We start from the raw sequence: 21018 nt of genomic DNA, 5'->3' as shown, positions 1-21018 counted from the left end.
GTGTGTGTGTCTGTGTGTGTGCTGATTCTATTGTTAATAGAGACAAGGAGTCAAGTGAAACTTCCTGGCAGATTAAAACTGTGTGCCCGACCGAGACTCGAACTCGGGACCTTTCTCTTTCGCGGGCAAGTGCTCTACCAACTGAGCTACCGAAGCACGACTCACGTCCGGTACTCACAGCTTTACTTCTGCCAGTATCCGACTCCTACCTTCCAAACTTTACAGAAGCTCTTCTGCGAAACTTGCAGAACTAGCACTCCTGAAAGAAAGGAGTCGTGCTTCGGTAGCTCAGTTGGTAGAGCACTTGCCCGCGAAAGGCAAAGGTCCCGAGTTCGAGTCTCGGTCGGGCACACAGTTTTAATCTGCCAGGAAGTTTCATGTCAGCGCACACTCCGCTGCAGAGTGAAAATCTCATTCTGGGAACATCCCCCAGGCTGTGGCTAAGCCATGTCGCCACAATATCCTTTCTTTCAGGAGTGCTAGTTCTGCAAGTTTCGCAGAAGAGCTTCTGTAAAGTTTGGAAGGTAGGAGACGGATACTGGCAGAAGTAAAGCTGTGAGTACCGAACGTGACTCGTGCTTCGGTAGCTCAGTTGGTAGAGCACTTGCCCGTGAAAGGCAAAGGTCCCGAGTTCGAGTCTCGGTCGGGCACACAGTTTTAATCTGCCAGGAAGTTTCATGTCAGCGCACACTCCGCTGCAGAGTGAAAATCTCATTAAGGAGTCAAGTGTTTTTGATAGACCTTGCCCTAGACATCAGCTGTACACCTGCTGGAAGAACGGGCGTAGCGTTGCTACTGTACAATAAACGGGCAAACTTAAAAACCATTACGCACTCACTTCAACGAAACCACGTGACCTCCGAATGCGCGTAGTTTTGTTTCACTCCTCCTCTCCTCGTGGCTTCCTAGCTCTTTCCCCCGCATGCGCGCGTCGCTCCGAGGGGTCAGAACTCGCCCGCAGCACGGCGCGCCGCGCGGCAGGTGCTTCGGCAGCGCCGTCTAATTCCATCAGGGCCTGGACCGCCCCGCCACTTGGAGCTCCTCGGCTGGGATTTTCCGCGACGAGCGCCGGGCTCTGCTGCCGCTGCCGCTGCCGCCGCCGCTGCCGCTGCTGTATTATTCAGGGCCGGTGGTCGCGGGACGCCACACAATTCTGTTACGTTGGCGGGGCTGATTCTTCGCCGTCAGAATTAGCTTCCTCCAAAATTCATGAAGCTCAGCCGGAGAGAAAGGCGGCAGAACTTGGCGTTAAGTCCGTGCAACTGCCGTTTTAGCGGGAGAACAGTGGCTGCGCACTAGCCGGCGCGCCGGCCACCCCCACACACAGCTCGGCACGCGCCGGCTCGGCCATGAATTAATGCGCGCTCCGGCGAGCCGGCGCCGGGCGCTGACTGCTGTCCGCCACGCGCTCCACATACTCGGCACTTGCGGTTTTATTTAACGTCTCCACGATTCGTGAAAAGAGCTTCCTAACACAAAGAAGTCCTCGTTTTCTCCACTCCACTGCGATTCTGGCTAAAAGGTACACATTGTCTGCATTGTATGACAGGGAGTATTTCACATTGCGCTTCCTAATACGTCATTCGGCCCGCTGCATTTGAAAACGTACGGGCACCACGGGAAAAAATGACTGTTTAAATGCTTTCGTTTCCTCTACAAATGGCATATCTTTGTCTTAACGTTTCCTACGTGACACTGCACTGAGCAGCCACAACATTGTGCCTACCGACCTATTATCGATATAAACATGTCCAGTCGATAGGAGCCTCACGTGGCGAGGAATGACTGCTACTCAGACTCACGCATGGCGCATGAGTATCAGTGTACATAGGATGGGGGAGGCGCGCGATCCATCCGAGTTTGACCTAGAGCAGATTGTGATAGCCAGGAGGCTCGGCACGGGCATTTATGAAACTGCGCGACTTGTCTGGTGTTCGGGGAGTGCTGTGGTGAGTGTCTTCAACACGTGGCGAAACTAAGTTGAAACAACGTCGACGTGTCGTGAGGTTTGGCAGCCACCCCTCATTACAGATGTCGGACATCGTAGGCTGGGCAGATGTAAAACAGGACAGGCGGCGAACTGTGGGGGAACTAACATCAGACTTAAATGCTGGGCAGAGTACAAGTGCGTCTGAACACACAGTGCACCGAACACTCCTAATGATCGGCCTCTCAGCCGACGACCCGTGCGTGTGTCGATACGAACTCCACGACATCGGCAGCTACGACTGAAATGGGAACGTGACCATCGGCACTGCGCGTTGGCGCAGTGGTTGTCCGCTGCACGGTCTGATCAATCCCGATACCTTCTTCATCATGCGGATGGGAGCACACGAATCCGTCGTCCTCCAGAGGAACAGCTGTTTGATACATATTTTGAGGGATGGAAACACGCTGGCGACGGCTCCATTGTGCTCTGTGGAACATTCACGTGGGCATCCATGGGTCCAGTGGAGCTCGAACAAGGCACCAAGATGGCCAAGGAGCATCGTGCTCTGGTTGCAGACAACGTACACCCCTTCACGACGATCATGTTTCCCGACGGCAGTGGCATTTTGGAACAAGGTAACGCTCCATATCACATGGCCAGCGGTCCGTAGAGTGGTTATAGGGACACAGTGGCGAGTTGCAATTGATGGTCTGGCCCCCAGCTCCTCAGATCTGAACCCGATCTAATGCATCTGGGATGTTATTTAACGTGTCGTTAGAGCTCATCGCGTCCCTCCTCAGAAGTTACGGGATTAAGTGACTTGCGTGTGCAGATGTAGTCCCAACTCCCTTCGACCATCTACCAAAGCCAGATTGCTTCCATGTGACGACGCGTCGCCGCTATTATCCGCGCCAAAGGTGGGCATTAGGTACCTGGTCATAATGTTCTGGCTGATCAGTGCATACCATATTAATAAATTCTGCGTTTAGTCGTGGTTCGCGAAACTTCGCAAATAGACCAGTACGAGATAACTGGCGTCTGTCTTCTAGTGCCCACCAGTTCAGGTGGTTTCTGTGACGTTCTCCTACCACTCAAACAAACATTAAAATAATTTTACTGTCCTTATTGGAACAGATTCAACATCCCTTATTATTTCTATTTGATACAGGTCTCACAGACCTGACCAATGTGCAAACACAGAAGGCAAGAATGTGTTACAACAACTGTCATGTGTGGATTCACTGCTTTTTCCCAGTGTTCTAAAAATTAATCGAGGAGTAGCATATCTGTTACTATGCCTGAGACTTTGTGATCAATTCATATCTCCACCAATTGCTACAGCCAGATTTTTATGTGGGCTGCCTGATTCGACTGGTGACTAATGGATTTTGCAACCTTACAACACAAATTTTCTTCGAATTTTGAAGTGAACAATTTTCCACTTTTGCATCACTTATGAATTTTATCAAGATCTAACTGAAACTTTGTGCAGCTTCTTGCAGATTTCGGGTAGTTCCTCATTATAAGTGACAGTATCATTGGCAAAATTTCTGAAGTTAGTATTGATATTGTCTGCTACGTGACCAGTAACCAATATAACTAACAAGGTGCTATTGCTTCCTTTACACGCTGTGTGCTTCTTCAGTGGATACAGGTGCAAGGAACAGGTGCCGTTCATGAACAGTAATTCAGATATTAATTTATTCTACATCTGACATCAAACAGCAAAAATAATACATAATTTTGTAGCTGTAGTTGCAGCATCAGTTGCTAACTGTAGGACGGCCAGCGTGGCCGAGCGGTTCTAGGCATTATACTCTCGAACCGCGCGACCGCTACGGTCGCATGTTCGAATCCTGCCTCGGGCATGTTACTTAGGTTTAAGTAGTTCGAAGTTCTAGGGGACTGATGACGTCAGATGTTAAGTCCCATAGTGCTCAGAGCCATTTTAGCTAATAGTAGATTCGAATGTAGAACTATATACAAATACAAAAGATTTATAGATATCTCACTGTTCAAAATAGTAACTATTCATTAAATCACAAGCCTTGGCCACTATGAAAGTCTGCAAATGTTATTCAACTGGCAGACACGGAGAATGGATTCAGTGCACGAAAGTTCGAACTTTGCCCCTTGCTGCAACTCTGGAGAGGGGATGCCTGCATCTGACCGACACTGTGCGGCCGGGCGGCTCTCTCTCTCACTGTGCTTGAAACAATCTGCCCACCTACCTGGACCGGTTCCACGTTGCCTGCCCCTGCACTCTCCGATAGTACGTAGGTACTAGTCTAGTAGATAAAGGCAGCGTTGACGAAAAGTCAGCTAAATACCTACCACGCAACCCATGGGCAGCATCTGAGTTAAGGTATCGGGCGTTCGTGATTCTTGCATGACTCGTTCGAGAAATGTCTTAAAATTCCTGTACGCTGGTTTACTGTCTTTAAAACTAGGAAAACGGCTATCAAAGCGACACGAATTATGAAATATCACTGACTGCTGTGTAACAAGTTCACGCCAAAAGCAGCCAGAAGGTATTTAGTCCTAAACAGTTACTGACCCACGACTACTTCCGAGTTAACACATTCAGTCGTTTAGCAGTCTTCTTGTTCAGCAGTGCTCGCCATAATGTCTTGTAATTTGTAAGAAACACGCCACGTTGAGTTTATGTATGAGTTGAAAGGTTCACACGTGGAATCTCCTAATATAAATCACTCACAAAGCTTAAACTTTCTCAAAATATTCAACACTGTAGCGGCTTTTTATCAACTACACGAGAACCAATCAAACGCGCTTCTTCATTTTGGTACAAATTTTGATCAGCCCGATTTAACCTAGGTGTTTACCAGAAGACGGCTCCCGTGCGACAACATCGACTCATAGATCTGAGCCACCAAGCCCAACTCAAACGCATGGGAAATATTGAATTTCTATTGGCTATTATAGCAAGCAGCAAATTATATCATCTCGAGCACTTCTATACTCGCGGTATTTCTAATGTCAGCCAATCATATTACCACACGTATTTTAGGGTACAAATTTTGTAATTCCGAAACTAGATAAAACTTAATGAAAACAAAATACGATTCCTTTCCACGAGATAAATTACTAATAAATTTAATACTCAACGTACCGCACGCAGCGGCCCAGGAGACGGCGTCAGCTGTCCGAATGTGATAACCAAAATCTCCTCTCTCCCCGGCTGCCGGCGAACTACGTTTCCAACGCAAGGCGGCAACTCGTTATAAGTTTCTACGTTATAAGCGGCGTAATCGTTCGTGGCAGCGCTCTCATGCCGCAGTGGCGGCTGTAGGAAACACGACGGCGTAACTGTCAGTGCGCATATGTCAAAGTGCGTCAGACCGGATAGCGGCCAGTAACGCACGAGGGTTGCAATACCCTTCCTCAATCTGAAATACAAGGCAGAAGATGTTATTTCGCTGGATTAAACAGTAAGGTTTTTTTCAATTCCAGCACGTGTCGACAACAGAAAGAATCGCCGATCTGCGGGTTCTGACGTCATCTGCTCGACCTGTACTGGACAGATACACATAAGGGCCGAAGAATATTCCTAGTTCCTGCCGCGGAAGACGCTTCTCCGAGTAATCTGAAGCGCTTCAGGTCCGTCTTTCATCGAGTGTCTGCTGGTTAAAACTTCTCAATAGAGTTTTCACCGTCTCTGGCCATCCACAAAATCAGCATTTTATTGCTTTCGTTCCATGTCCCATGATAGTCCTATCTGATGTACTGTATTTCCATACACTTAAGCAGTTTCACGTATGAACTATGCAAGTGTTTCAGATGCAATCGTTTTTCTGTGCGAACTACACTTTCCCATTACGCTACCGAAGAATTTCCTTTTCTTTGCGTCCAGCTGTGGCTAGTGGTCGTTATGTTCGTCCAACACATAGTTATTGCAAAATACTTGAATGATAATAATTACTCTAACTGTGACATTATCCCAAAGACTGTAATGCAACACCTTTTCGCATCTTTTTTCCAGCGATTTTCGTTCGCAAGTTGTGTTGTTTTCATCTCCAAGAAAATGCGTTACTTTCTCGCACCACACAAATAAAATATAATACAGGGGGTCCATTATTAAACGTTTATTAAGTGGAAAACGGTGATGTAGGAATAAGGCGTGTAAATTAGTGCATTGCAGGTGCAGTGTACATGTATAGGTTGAATTTGTTGCTGAAAACGATGGACTGGCTTCATGGCAACAGTAAACATGTGTCCTGTTGTCACAGGTGTGCAGGAGGGTATAGCCATTTTGACGTGTTTTTTGCAAAGGTTGTCCTATGGTGAAATTCGGACAATAGTTGATCGCCAGTAAGGCAATTCAAAAATCAGAGAGCAAGTTTAAACGCATTGTTACTGTAAAGAACGAGCCCAGATAAGGTCTTCCATCGACCTCCGCTGACCAAATGGAAGACATTAGAAAATTACTTGAACGCAATTCAAAATGGGTGCGGCGATTGTTGGTGGAATTACACTACTGGCCATTAAAATTGCGACACCAAGAAGAAATGCAGATGATAAACGGGTATTCATTGGACAAATATATTGTACTAAAACTGACATGTGATTACATTTTCACTCAGTTTGGGTGCATAGATCCTGAGAAATCAGTACCCAGAACAACCACCTCTGCCCGTAATAACGGCCTTGATACGCCTGGGCATTGAGTCAAAACAGAGCTTGGATGACATGTACAGGTACAGCTGCCCATGCAGCTTCAACAAGATACCACAGTTCATCAAGAGTAGTTACTGGCGTATCGTGACGAGCCTGTTGCTCGGCCACCATTGACCAGACGTTTTCAGTTGGTGAGAGATCTGGATAATGTGCTGGCCAGGGCAACAGTCGAACATTTTCTGTATCCAGAAAGGCCTGCCCGTACAGGACCTGCAATATGCGGTCGTGCATTATCCTACTGAAATGTAGGGTTTCGCAGGGATCGAATGAAGGGTAGAGCCACGGGTCATAACACATCTGAAATGTAACGTCCACCGTTCAAAGTGCCGTCAATGCCAACAAGAGGTGACCGAGACGTGTAACCAATGCCACCCCATAGCATCACGCCGGCCTATACGCCAGCATGGCGATGACGTATACACGCTTCCAATGTGCGTTCACCGCCAAATACGGATGCGACCATCATGATGCTGTAAACAGAACCTGGATTCATTCGAAAAAATGACGTTTAACCATTTGTGCACCCACGTTCGTCGTTGGGTACACCATCGCATGCGCTCCTGTCTATGATGCAGCGTCAAGGATAACCGCAGCCACGGTCTCCGACCTGATAGTCCATGCTGCTGCAAACGTCGTCGAACTGTTCGTGCAGGCGGTTGTTGTCTTGCAAACGTCCCCATCTGTTGTCTCAGTGATCGAGACGTGGCTGGACGATCTGTTATAGCCATGCGGATAAGATGCCTGTCATCTCGACTGCTAGTGATACGAGGCCGTTGGGATCCAGCACGGCGTTCCGTATTACCCTCCTGAACCCACCGACTCCAGATTCTGCTAACAGTCATTGGATTTCGACCAACGCGAGCAGCAATGTCGCGATACGATACACTGCAATCGCGATAGGCTACAATCCGACCTTTATCAAATTCGGAAACGTGATGGTACGCTTTTCTCCTCCTTACACGAGGCATCACAACAACGTTTCACCAAGTAACGCTAGTCAACTGCTGTTTGTGTATGATAAATCGGTTGGAAATGTTCCTCGTGTCAGCACATTGTAGGTGTCACCACCGACGCCAACTTTGTGTGAATGTTCTGAAAATCTAATAATTTCCATATCACAGCATCTTCTTCCTGTCGGTTAAGTTTCCCGTCTGTAGCATGTCATCTTCGTGGTGTAGCAATTTTAATAGGCAGTAGTGTAGATATTGCACGTTCTACGGTGCATAAAGAGTTGTGACACCCGCTGGAGAGAAACATCACGTAATAGGACAACAATTTGGCAGTGCGGCTGAACATATGCCAGGATTTACTCTAAATATGTGGAAATCGCAACAGCCTCTGTCAGGTCCTATTCAGTGACGAGGCAACCTTCCATACTTGTGGAAGGGTTGACCGACATAACTGCACCCTCTGGGCTGAAGCACCACCATAGGAGCTCCCGGAATTCGAGGACTTCGAGCAAAACTTCCACAAAGTTAATGTCTCGTCGGCAATATCCATGGACAAAATCTACGGCCCGTTCTTCTTCACCGAAAACTCCATCAGTGGGACAATGTACCTAGCTGCACTGCAACCGTTTCCTTGATCAGATCTTGTGCAGGATGAACGTGTGAATAATGTGTACTTACAAGGTCGGCCCACCATGCTATTATCTCGCAGATGTGCACAAGTCTGTGAATGGTGTGTTTCCTGGAATATGGACTGTCCACGTAGGGCCCATGATCTGGGAAACATGTTCTCTCAAGCTCACATCCATGGACTTGTTCGTTTGGGCATTTACCAATGGACTTGTGTCTCGCTGACACCTTATCAACTAACTGCTGGATGTTGGAGACCGAATTAGAAAAGCTATTGACGTATAGCACCAGAAAAGTCGCAGCCTACAAAAAGGAGTTAAGTCGAGATCTGCATTGTGCTTATGTGAAATGTAACATGTGGTAACGATAAGTATCTGCCACTATGAATAATAAGAACAGTTATTTCAACAAAGTCGATACTTTATCGTTGGACACCCAGTGAACGTAAAATGTTTTTAAACTATGGCGCTTAAGAGGAATCGATATTAAAATGGGTTTGTTGCCATTCTGGTCTTTTCTAAAATACGTGAAATTTATTCGCAGTTGCGAACATAGACTACCATCACCTGCGTAATGGAATGGCGGTGATAAAAAAATTAAGCCTGACCGGGATTCGAGCCCGGATTACCACCTATTGTGACCGGTCGCCTTACCGTATGGCTATCCGAGCGCAAGATACGCCGACTCCCAAACTTCCATATGCAGGCATGTCGGAAAGTACCTTGCATGATAATTCGGAATAACGCAGACACTGCAATATCGTATTTATCAGTCGGCACCGGGCAACCGACTTTAAAGTACAGCTCACTGTAAGGAAATACGTAATGGATGTTCTAGTGCAGATTGCCAGATTGCAGACGCATCTTTGATGACATGTCAATGTTTGGATCTGGTAACGAACTGTGCTCGGATAGGCAAATGGTAAGGTGGCCGGTCGCGGGAAGTGAGAAATCAGTGTTCGAATCCCAATCAGAAGCAAATTTTCATTGACGTCATTCCACTATATAGATGATGGTAGTCCATATTCGCAACTGCTAATACATTTCATGTATTTCACAACGGATGTAGTCGCCGCACTGCCTGTTCCATCAGACGTGCATGCGTCTCCGAAAGCACATAGCATCGTAATTTGGAATAATAGAATTTGCAATGTCGTATTTTCTAAAACAAGGACAGATTAGTCTGAAGTATACGGACATCAAAAAGAATTTTCTTCTGAGATTGTAAAAGAAAATGTATTTGAGAAATAACTAAAGATTCCAAGATATTGTAACCGAAATTGCATTTCAGTCTAAAAGGCAATCAAGCTTAAGTCATTCGAAATGCATGTGGTCTTTTTTTATTATTATTCATATTGCAACCTGCTATTTTTCTTTAAATATTTCAACTATAGTTTTTAGTGAGTAGTAAGTCTAGAGTGTTGCTGGTGGTGTAAGTGATTAATTGCAAACCGGACCACATTGCACATTTTTGGAACCGATTACGTGCCGTATTTATTTTCAGCGACCATTGCCGTCTATTCACCGAACAAATAAAACAAAAATACATTTGTCCACAGTTGGAGTTGTGGTAGTGGCGATTTATCAGTGGAAATCCTTGCTGCCTAACATGTGACACGATAAGTCTTTCAAAAATTTTAATATTCGTTCAATCTGCGTACTGCAGCTTGTCACACTACAAAGCTGCCAATAAAGTTTAAAAAACAAAAAAAGTATCTCTCGTGAAACGCGGCCCTTAATTTCAACTGTTTATTATTACTTTACTAACAGTACATTAGCTTTATTTATTTTGGATACCGGTAGTATTCCGGCGATCAAATTTAAATATTTAGTACATAAAATATATACTTCCTCTCGCAGACGAATACATACGGGTTCATTCGTGCAGCAGCAAGGCAAACGGCAGCAAGACGCTATGTCTTCTCTTCATTAAGAGCTACGTCTCTTTCATAGCCATAAGTTAAAATTTTATCGATATTAAACGGGATGTTACTAAAATTCCTGCCGGATATGCTCGTAAGAAAACGCACCATCTGAGAAGACACGGGGGTTGCAGCTACAGTCCGTTCATCATGAGAATAAACCTCATGTGAAGGGTACCCTATGTATTCTTCCGCGTTTGCTTTAACCTCATTGGATTTCGTTTCACGTGGAGCGGAAGCCAAGTTGTCTCGTGTATAGACAAGTACGATAATGGGGATACGTTTTGTGGTGCGAGTTAAGTGTACACCGAACTCATAGATGATACGGGGCAACAGCTTTACCGCTTCAAAAATGGTTCAAATGGCTCTGAGCACTATGGGACTTTGCATCTGAGGTCATCAGTCCCCTATAACTTAGAACTACTTAAACCTAACTAACCCAAGAACATCACACTCATCCATGCCCGAGGCGGGATTCGAATCTGCGACCGTAGCTGTCGCGCGGTTCCAGACTGAAGCGCCTAGAACCGCTCGGCCACTTCTGCCGGCTTTACCGCTTCATTCAAATTGAACAGCACTGGCCAGACAAGTGATCCATCTTACCTGCAGTCATGTGGACTGTTGCAGTAAAGACGTAAAAAATAACGGGCAGAGAAACAGTTTTGAATGTCTTTAATTTTTAATCAGAAGGAAATAACGTATGGCAAAACTCAGGCGATACGCTTCTTAGATGACCGGACGGAAAACACAACATTCTCTCGAGTTTAGCTAACGTTATATGGTAATTAAAAACAAGAGTGATGAAAATTCCTGGCTTTGAAAAGGGTAATTTTTCTCTAGGAGCTGTGTGTGGCATAGAAGCGCATTGCTTATTTCCCATGTATTTAACCGTTCAAGCCACTGAAGATATTATAGTCAGTCGTCTGGGAATCTCTGGACTCCTTCCATATTGGACTCATAGGAATACGGTACATTGCAGTACTGCTACGTCTATGTCGAGGCGATCAGCAACAGAATGCCAAGCCACCAAACAAATCCGCGCTCCTTCCTCCCCTTTATGACGTGCTGTTTAGCAGTGACGTGTCACAAAGCTTCCTGTATGAGTTCCAGTACGTTTGGCAGTTTAAGTGTCCTTTTATTTCTAGCGACAAACCCCTTGGCTCCTTTTATTGGGTTCAGATTGCCGTGTTACGGTGACAACTGTAAGAATGCAGCACCTGTGAAGTGTCCGCGACGCAGCGAAAATTATTGTTTTCCGCGTTTCTGCGACGCTTATCACTGTGGCTTCCTTGAGATGATATCTGTCCTACAAAACAATGGTCACATTCAAATAAAGATTATTTGATTTTCAATTTTTTTCCAAAAAATTTAATTTTAGATGTTTTCTTATCGATAATTAAGAACGTATATTTGCAATGAAAACCAAAATTTTGTGTGCAATATGTAGTTAGAAACTAGAAGACGGACATTTTTCTTCAAAAAAGAACATATATTTGATGAATTTCATGTTTAAATAATTGAGATATTCAAACGAAACCAAAAGATAATCATAGCCCACAACTCGTTTCGAACCGCTACCCACCAGCATACATGATAATCATTCGGCCCTTCACGCCACGTGTATTGTAACAGAATGTTCTATTGTACTATATTGTATTTTATTGATTCAAGTGAACATAATATTGTACAGTTTGCACATATGATATTGGATAAGCCAGCATACATTGTTACAAGTAATTTTTACTGTTTACTTTTACAATTTTAAGTGTTTCGTGAAAGTTTGTTCAATATTACAAGAAGGTAAGAGACATCACATTGTACTTTTACTTCTTTGGTGGGCTTTAACTTCCTTTTACTGTATGATGAAATGCAATGAAAGAGGGTGAGAGCAAAATGGGAATAAATACGTACAAGTATATTACATACTTGAAGGAAACATGCACTATAATTAGGACGAAGTGATCAGCTATTAATAAGTAAGTTCACATTTATTACCTTTAAAAAAATCGTATACTGTGTAAAAGTTTGGCTTTAAAAGAATTTTTTAATTAATGTTTGAAAATTCTCGGTATTCCAGATTTTTTTTAAATTTTAGCTACTAAATTATTACACATCCGTGTCCCACCACGTAGGACGCTTTTTTGTTAACAAATTGTTCTGGAATGAATCGCTTGTAGATCAGATCGCTGTGTTTTACCACATGTGTTCATTTTATATTAGTTGGCTGTCTTTGCTTAATAGATAGGTTTAAAAAACGATATAATATCATAGATGTAAACAGTTGGCTCAGTCATAATGCCAAATCTCTTGAAATGCTGCCTGCATGATTCATTACATTTTAGATTCCATATTATAAGTACTGCCTTTTCTTTTGCATTTTGATGGTACCTCTGCTGCAGGGTGAGTTCCCCCAGAACTTGATCCCATACTGTAGTAAAGCGTGAAAGTAAGAATAATATACTAGTGTAAGGACCAATTTCGTGACCCTTCGAACATAACACAGTTGACATGAGTGTGCCATTTAAGATTATCTTAAAGCCATATACGAAGAAAACTGGAGCTCACTCTTGAGACCTCTTGGTTGTTTAGGACCAATTCGGAGATTTCTCGTTTTTGAGAACCATTCACTTAGTGGTGACTTAAGTCGTATAATGTTTTAACCATTGTCAGCCTTGTCTGCGCCTGTTACCAGAGTACTTGTGTCATCTGCAAATAGTATAGTATGCCCTGAAATAGGCTTCATGCTTGTGTCATCAATATATAGCAGGAACAATATGGGTCCCAGGATTGTCCCTTGTGCTACAACATATGTAACACGCGTTTTTTGAAAGGAGTATTCAGTAGACTGATGAACATGCCCTTCCTTATATTTACGGCGTACTCTATCTCGAAAAACGTTAAAGCATATTTTTCTTTGTAATCTGGTGGAAAACGTCAAGAACAACTTGTTTTTAGCCATTAACGGGGTTCCGCGTGAGTGTTTCTCTACGAAGCAGAAACCCGTGTCATCCCTTTTCCACAGTACGTACCAACAGCGAGACAATCAGAGTAGAAGCGGCATATACACAGACTGTGACTGTACGCTCGTTGCCGGCCGGAGTGGCCGTGCGGTTCTAGGCGCTGCAGTCTGGAACCGAGCGACTGCTACGGTCGCAGGTTCGAGTCTGTCTCGGGCATGGATGTGTGTGATGTCCTTAGTTAGGTTTCATTAGTTCTAAGTTCTAGGCGACTGATGACCTCAGAAGCTAAGTCGCATAGTGCTCAGAGCCATTTGAACCATTTGTGCACGCGTTTTGAAATAAAAGTTACGTAGCTACAGTATGATTGAGAAAAAACTTTGATGGCTGTTAATACATCACAATGTTTTAAAAGTTCTTTTACAATGACGTAGTAATAAGATATCTAATGCGTAAGTCGAGGATACTTCTCAGAAAGGAAAGATATCAATGTATAAGAGCTACGGCTCCTGACCAATAAACACGTTTGTGTTTGTTTGCATTAGGTTTATTCTTATGATGAAGGAAGGACAGCATTATCCGCTTATTCGTTAACGTACGAGAGGCGTTCAATAATTAAAGCAGCACAATTTTTCTCGGACAATTTCTGTTGGAAAAATTAGGAATTTGTTGTGAGACGTGGGGAATATTACCTCTTCAGTGTCTATAGTTTCATGAAGTTCCGATCGTTTGCGGCAAATTCAGTCTTCAAAATGGCTTCCGTAACGGAGGTGCGTTCCAAGCGGGGAGTTGCCGGCGAGTCTCTTTTGGCGGGAGATCAGAGCATCGTAGACGTTCAGAGGCGTTGGCGGAATGTCTACAGAGACCTGGCAGTGAACAAAAGCACGGTGAGTCGTTGGGCGAGGCGTCTCTCATCACTGCAATTAGGTCACAAAAACCAAACTGCTGCCCCGATAACGCCCTACCGCACACAGCTCTGACTCCTGCAGTGTTGGAACGTGCCGACACTCACTCGTTGCTACTGACGGATGACAATCAAACACCTCGCTGCTCAACTGGACGTCTATGTTGGTAGTGTTGACACACTCGTAAGTCAGGTGTATGACAGATGCTTTCCTCGCTACCTTGTAGACAAACATAGCGAGCAATGGAGGACCATCTGTGCGGAATTGCTTAGGCGTTTCGAGGCTGATCGTGACAATTGGTTATTGAACATCTTCCCAAGTGGTCAAACTTGGGTTCATCATTTCGAGTCGGAAAAAAAAACAGGCCATGGGGCGGCGCCACATCATCTCTCCTCAGAAGAAAAATAACAAAGCCATACTCTCAACCAGTACAGTCATGGCAACGCACTTCTGGGACTCTGAAACGCTTATTCTGTTTGATGTTCTCGTTCATAGTGCAACGATCAAGTCTGAAGTGTATTGCAATATTCTCAGGAAACTGAAGAAACGACTTCAGCGTGGTCGTCGCTGCCAAAATGTAAACGAACTTCTTCCTCTCCACGACACTGCACGGTGTCACAAGTCTGCGCACCTGGGAGGGCCTCTCCAAACTTCATTGGCCTGTTCTTCCCCATCCACCCTACAACACGGATCACGCACCTACCGACTTTAAACTGTGTGGCCCAATGAAGGATGCGCTCCGCAGGAAATAGTACGTCAACGACGGGGACGTTATTGAAGACGTTGGCTCCGACATCGACTCGTTGAGTGGTAGCGCGCTGGCACCCAGGCGCTCCCAGCAAGGTAGCGTGTGACCGTCGCAACGAACGGAGATCAGGTTGAAAAATATGGTTTTGCGCCAATACAGATGGGTATCAGGTGGTGTACTGGCTTCCTGAATAAAACCATCCTGCATTCCGAAAAATCTGTTGGATTACTTACTGAACGCCCCTCGTATAACACGCCAGAACACTCGGGTTCCCTCAGCGCATGTCACTGAGGATGTCGCGTGTGGAGAGCGAGCCTTGAAGTTCCCGTCATCGATGGTTTCGGAACCCAATCTGATTTCTATGGAAAATATTATTTTGTTCCAAATATATCATCATGTTTGAACTTGAAATATACTATGGCATTATTTCACAAATACAATGCTCAACAAAAGTTTGGAATGCTATCATTAAAAGTAATACTAGGGGTTTCGTTGAGCTGGTCAGTTCATGCATTATCCAGTTAGAGCCCACCGACTGGGCGGTGATTGCTGCTAGCATGCTCTGTGGTCGTTTTCCAGCCATATTAACATACTGCTGCCGCAGTGGTTCGCCGAAAGCAAAGTATCGACAACAGCTTCATTCAGTTAGTGTCCAGCACTGCAGTAACATGCCACTTAGAGGCATGCGGCAGAGTCAGGATAGCGGCTGCACCTTCAGCAGGTCATACACAGGGAGTTGCTGCCGATCGATTACATGTTTCTTAAGGTGGTGTGTCTGAACTGTGGAGAAATTACAGAGGGATGGGAAATGTGAATGGCAGGCCTCGCAGTGCGTCCTCATATGACAACACCCATGCAGGCACATTTGCTAGAACTTTCGGCTAGCAGGCGCCCAACATCGACTGCTAGAAATATTGGAAATGACTTCTCCCGGACGACAGAGATTTGTATGTCAGACGAACCAGTGCATACAAGATTGAATCATGGTGGTCTTCATTCATGAAGGTCAATGAAATGCCTTGCACTGAAGCGACGGAACCGACGCAGTCGAAGACCAGGGCCCTTGCACATCGGCATTAGGTCATTTACAGAATGGAGTCATGTCATTTTTGCTGACGAGTCCAGGATCAGTTTGCGACCGAACCCTACAAGTGTTAGAGTTTGCAGAAGCGGTGGGCGGCGCCATGAACGCCGATATGTGCAGGAAGGCTATCAGTTTGCAGGTGGATGTGTAATGCTCTGGGAGGCAATAATACTGGGACGCCGCACCCTCCAATTACCATCTACGGCAATTTGACTGCAACCTGATACCTCCAAGGGGCATTACAAATGATTGTAGGTCCTACAGACGTGATGACAACTTTATTCTAGTCGGCGGCAGAGCAAGACCACACCGTCACTGGCAGTGTTTCAGTGTTTTCAAAGATGCAACATCAACGGAGACTTAGGAGAGAGCCTACTTTGTTTTGTAATATTTTTTCCTAACCAACCAAAATCTTTCTTGTTTACAGAAGTAATTACGTTAATTTTCATAATAAGGTATTGCACAAACCTCAATGGGTGCACTGTAGAAAGCCATTCTAGTAAAATCTATGATATTCCAAATCTTTTTTGTGGTGTGTAGACGTTACTTATTTAATACTGTAGTTCTGGGGATCGCTACAGCTACTTTATAAGTAAGTGTGACCTGCAACTTTTTGCAGACGAAAGTAGGCCTGCAATTGAGTTGGTATAAGTAGACGCCTGACAACTGCAGTCGGCTGACTGCGGCAGTTTTAAGCCCGTTTTTTACTTTTTTGTTTTACGGTCTTCTGACTGGTCTGATGCTGCCCGTCACGAATTCCTCGTGTGTACCAACCTCTTCATCTCAGAGTAGCACTCACAATCTATGTCCTCAATTACTTGCTTCATGTATTCCAATCTGTCTCCCTCTACAGTTTTTACTATACAGCTCACTCTAGTACCATGGAAGTCATTCCCTCAGTCTTCACAGGCATACTATCACCCTGTCCTTTCTACTTGTCATTGTTCCACGTATTCTTTCTCTCCGATTTTGAGCACAACCCCCTCATTCCTTACCTTATTTGTCCACCTAATATTCAGTATTCGCCTATAGTGCTACGTCTTAAATGTTTCGATTCACTTCTGATCCGATTTTCCCACAGTGAGGGAAGTTTCGATGCGGAAACAAAAAGCACAGAGTGCGAGTCGCATAAGAGTAACAGCGCCACCATGAGGACGCAAATCAGGTTCGCTTTAAATACACGCTGTAACACTTGTGAGTCTTAGCCTTGATATTCGACTTGGTGACTGGGGAAGTTAGACAAGAATGCTTGTAAGGTGACTAAGACCCCATCATCAGCACCTCGCTGAAGTATTGAACGAGGTCGTGTAATACGACTACGAGAAAGTAGCTGTTCCTTCTGCGATACTGAAGAAAGAGTTGGCCGGAAAGCAGCCAGATTGTTGGCATCCGTGCTCATGAGAATGTACGGCAGCAAGAATACTGGATCCGGCCGGCCAAGGGGGATGGCCGAAAGGGAAAGCCATCGTGTTCGGCGTATGCCTCGGGCACATTCTAGTGCATCTGCAGCAGCAATCTCAGCAGCTGTTGGCACCATAGTGACACAACGAACTGTCACGAATCGGGTACATCGACGACAGCTCCGAGCCAAATGCCCTGAAGCGAGCATTCCACTGACCTCAAACCACAGCCATTTGCAGCTTTGCTGGTGTCAAGCGAGAGCTCGTTGGAGGGCAAAGTGGAGGTGCGTCGTGTTTTCTGGTGAGTGCTGGTTGCACCTCGGCGGCCGAGGTGGCCGCGTGTTGGTTAGGAGGAGGCCGGCTGACGGCCTGCCGCCAACCAGCCGCGCGCTGGACACACTGGACCCACTGCGCCTGGAGTCACGGTGCGGGGTGCGAGTTGGTAGTTGGTATGACGGCTGGAGCGCTGTCGTGGTTATCCCACGTATCCTGACTGCAGATTCGTAGTCATTCTGATAATCGACCTGTTGTGCAGCCATTCATGAACACCACACTAGGGGGTGATTTTTAACCTCGCTCACATGCCGCTGTTGTAAAACAACATTTTGTATAGCGTGTCGACATGTTGCCTCGCCCTGCTCGATCACCGGATCTGCCTCCAATAGAGCACTGTGGTACATCCTCTCGTGACGATTCCAGTGTCATCCACGACCGGCATTAACCGCCCAATTATTGACCGACAAGGTGCAACAGGCATGGAACCCCGTCCCACAGAATGATATCTGGCTCTTGCTCAACGTAACATATTCGCATTTGCCTGCTTACATTCAACATTCTGATAGCTACACCGGTTATTACTGCACCAACATTTCACGTTTGCAATGGCTTATCTCGCACTTACGTTAACCTGTGATCTTGCAGCGTTAATTACTAAGCAAATGTATTTCCGTAATTTCAATACTCTACATTAATTACTTTTGGTGGTCTGATTTATGCCTGTGGTGTATGTTGGTTACCTATCGATCCCGCCAGTTCTGTACCAATTGCGCGTCACGAACTCCAGGGCTACAATTCTCCTCAGATTTAGTGGTAAGATGGCGCAGGGGATAGCCCGCCAAAAGTGAACACAGATGAAGCATGAGAACAGGAAATAGATGACTTGAAACGTAAAAAAAAGGAAATGGATACCGTGAACAGTCAAAGGACAAGAAGTGCGATATAGAGCAACGGCGTCCCAATTGAGGGCACGCGGTGTTGGAGTGCCAAGCGGGCCCTCTTACCGCTAAATCTGAGGGGGTGCGATGGGCAGACTGAAGGGCCTAGAACCGCACGGCCCCACCGGCGGCCAATTGCCAGTCCTACAGGCAACAGCCACCCAGATTTTTTTCGTCTTTTCAACTTGAGAAGAATGTGTCAGCCATATTATAGCAAGCCTTGTGTGTTTACTTACCTAATGCATTTCTTAGTGACCCGCCCGTGTAGCGACACTACCGGGACAGTGGCCGAAATCGACCAGCGGATGAACGTCAGGGGACGGTGTGTCGTGCAGTCCGGACGTGGTTTTCGGGCTTTTTCCGACGTCTACTGTGTGAATATGGGGCCGGTGTCCAAGTCCCGCCTCAGTTACACTATTCGCACACATTTAGGAAAACTTTCGCTCACTTTCACGCAAATCACAGTGCACGTAGACAGTTCGGGAGCACACATCCGCTCTAGGGATGTAACGTTGTGACGACATGAAGGCCGGCCCTTGAATTAATCACGTCAGATACAATCCTAACCATGTCGAAACTGCATCTGTGCTTAGTGCATAACCGATCATTTATTTAACAACTATTGCGAACAGATTGAATCTAAATCTGTCGTTCGGCAGCGTGTGACAAGCAGCCTAAAGCTTAATCCAGCCGCCGCCATCTCACAGTGTTATTTTGTTAAGCGCTCAGCCTGCAATCTGAGGTAATTCTTTCGCTTGCAGTGCGACTCTTTTGCAAGGTTAGTGCCATTCACACTTATGACTCACTAGTCTGCGTTCGTACCAGTTCTCGTGGATTTATATCTAACGTGCAAGGTGTAACACAGGATGTATAGAAATTGTTTATAAAAGATGAAAAGAAACACATTTTACTGGGCAAAAATGTCGCACGTGCACCGTTTTTCCGCCAGGGGCCTATGAAGGTTTCGACGCTAGTACTGTTCAGAGACGGTGGTCAAACTGCCATATGATCAACATTGTTTGAGAGACGCTGCTGAAAATGCCGGTTGTTTAGGGCAGCACTGCTGTCTGCGTGTTAATTGTATCTCAAGCTCAAAACATCCAAGGCTTTAAGGTTTTCACAAAAAATGGCTGCAATTTCAGCCAACAGCCAACTTACAAACGAGTCCTCTGGAGTGTCCATAGATGTCCCCTACACCAAACGCTTCACCTTCCCCTATGAAAACAAATCTGTGGCAGTAAGATCTCCACAACGTGGACACCACGGTAATGGCCCACATCTGCCAGTCTAACAATGGGGGAAAACGTTCTCTAATTGTTCTCTGGCAAACTGTGACAGAATCGTAGTCATTGTCCCAATGCTAGCTGGCATTCTTCACTATTCCCGGTAGTTCTTCACGGAGAAAGACGCAGTAATCTCCTACATCTAGAGTATTAGACAGAAGATGTGACTCAGTCACACGGGCGTAGAATATCCCAACCCACACATTTATGGTAAGCCTCTGTGGCTGGTGGCCCACACGAACTTCATTACACTTCTGCGAACTCCCAGACGCCACTCTCGTGGCTGTCTTCACTTGTGAAGTCGCCTCGTCAGTAAACAAAACACTCATTTCGAATGCTTAAAATTTAGAGTAAATACCATGGGCAGAACTCATCATCTAATAAACTTTTTACCGTCTAATTCTTGAATCGATTCATACCCGTCTCGTGCAGAACGTTCCAGACACTGGCGTTTGGAATATTCAGTTCCTTGGCGAGGGATTGTGTGCTGCTGTTAGGATTGTCCTCTGTTTGCTGTAACACAGCTTCCTCAAGCCGAACAGGTCGGGCACTCCGAAGTGTGCCTGTTTCCCGTCGGTCTGGTCAAACAGATTCTATTACATAGACACGACTGTCAGTTAACTGAAATATGACATCATTTTCTGTCCAACGGGCCAGAAATGGTTTGATGTACAAGCGTTTTGCTGCACCACTGTTGCATCGTCTCTTTCCGCAAATGAGATGCGTGTCTGATAACTCTTCTGTAGTGTAATCAGCGATCAACAACCTGCAAGAATAATAGAACTGTCATATAACCAAAGCATAACGGCAACAACAATAACCTAATATTACTAGCAGTAATGAAAATATAGCCTTTTGGCAGTAATAGAATTGTATCCCAAATCAGAGACCAGTATCATCACGTTGCATATGAAACAGTCCAAACAATAACAGTGAAGTTTGGCCTAAGACAAGACGAGGACACTAACGGTGATACAGTGGACTTGTCGCGTTTGCATCGCATAACGAAAGCGTTTCTTTTTGTTCCTATATCAAATATACAAATTTATGTATGTAGCTTTTTTACAGCCAATATACAGGGTGTCCCAAGAAGAAAGTTCAATATTCAGGAACGATAATGCAAAGCAATAAAGTCTAGTAAACTTGGGATCTAAAATGCATATGTTTAAGAACTGCTTCATTTCTTCGTTTTTGATACTATGAAACAAATCGGTACTACTGCGCTTTGCTTTCTGTATTTTGAGAAATGGTAGTACGGTCAAGGAAAAAATCTGGTTAACATCGTTTTTAAAGTGCATACCCTA

At 45.2% G+C, this 21018-nt stretch overlaps 1 non-coding gene across 1 annotated transcript; it reads left to right on the top strand.

Annotated features, from left to right (window-relative positions):
• Positions 1-576: 576 nt before the first annotated feature.
• On the top strand, positions 577-651 carry Trnas-uga (transfer RNA serine (anticodon UGA)). Its single transcript has one exon. It is a non-coding gene; the product is annotated as a tRNA-Ser (tRNA).
• Positions 652-21018: the final 20367 nt, after the last annotated feature.

Source organism: Schistocerca gregaria, chromosome 5 (genome assembly GCF_023897955.1).
Source record: "Schistocerca gregaria isolate iqSchGreg1 chromosome 5, iqSchGreg1.2, whole genome shotgun sequence".
Lineage (NCBI taxonomy): Eukaryota > Metazoa > Arthropoda > Insecta > Orthoptera > Acrididae > Schistocerca > Schistocerca gregaria.
The sequence above is the reverse complement of the archived record's forward strand: the minus strand, read 5'-3'. Positions and strand labels throughout refer to the sequence as shown.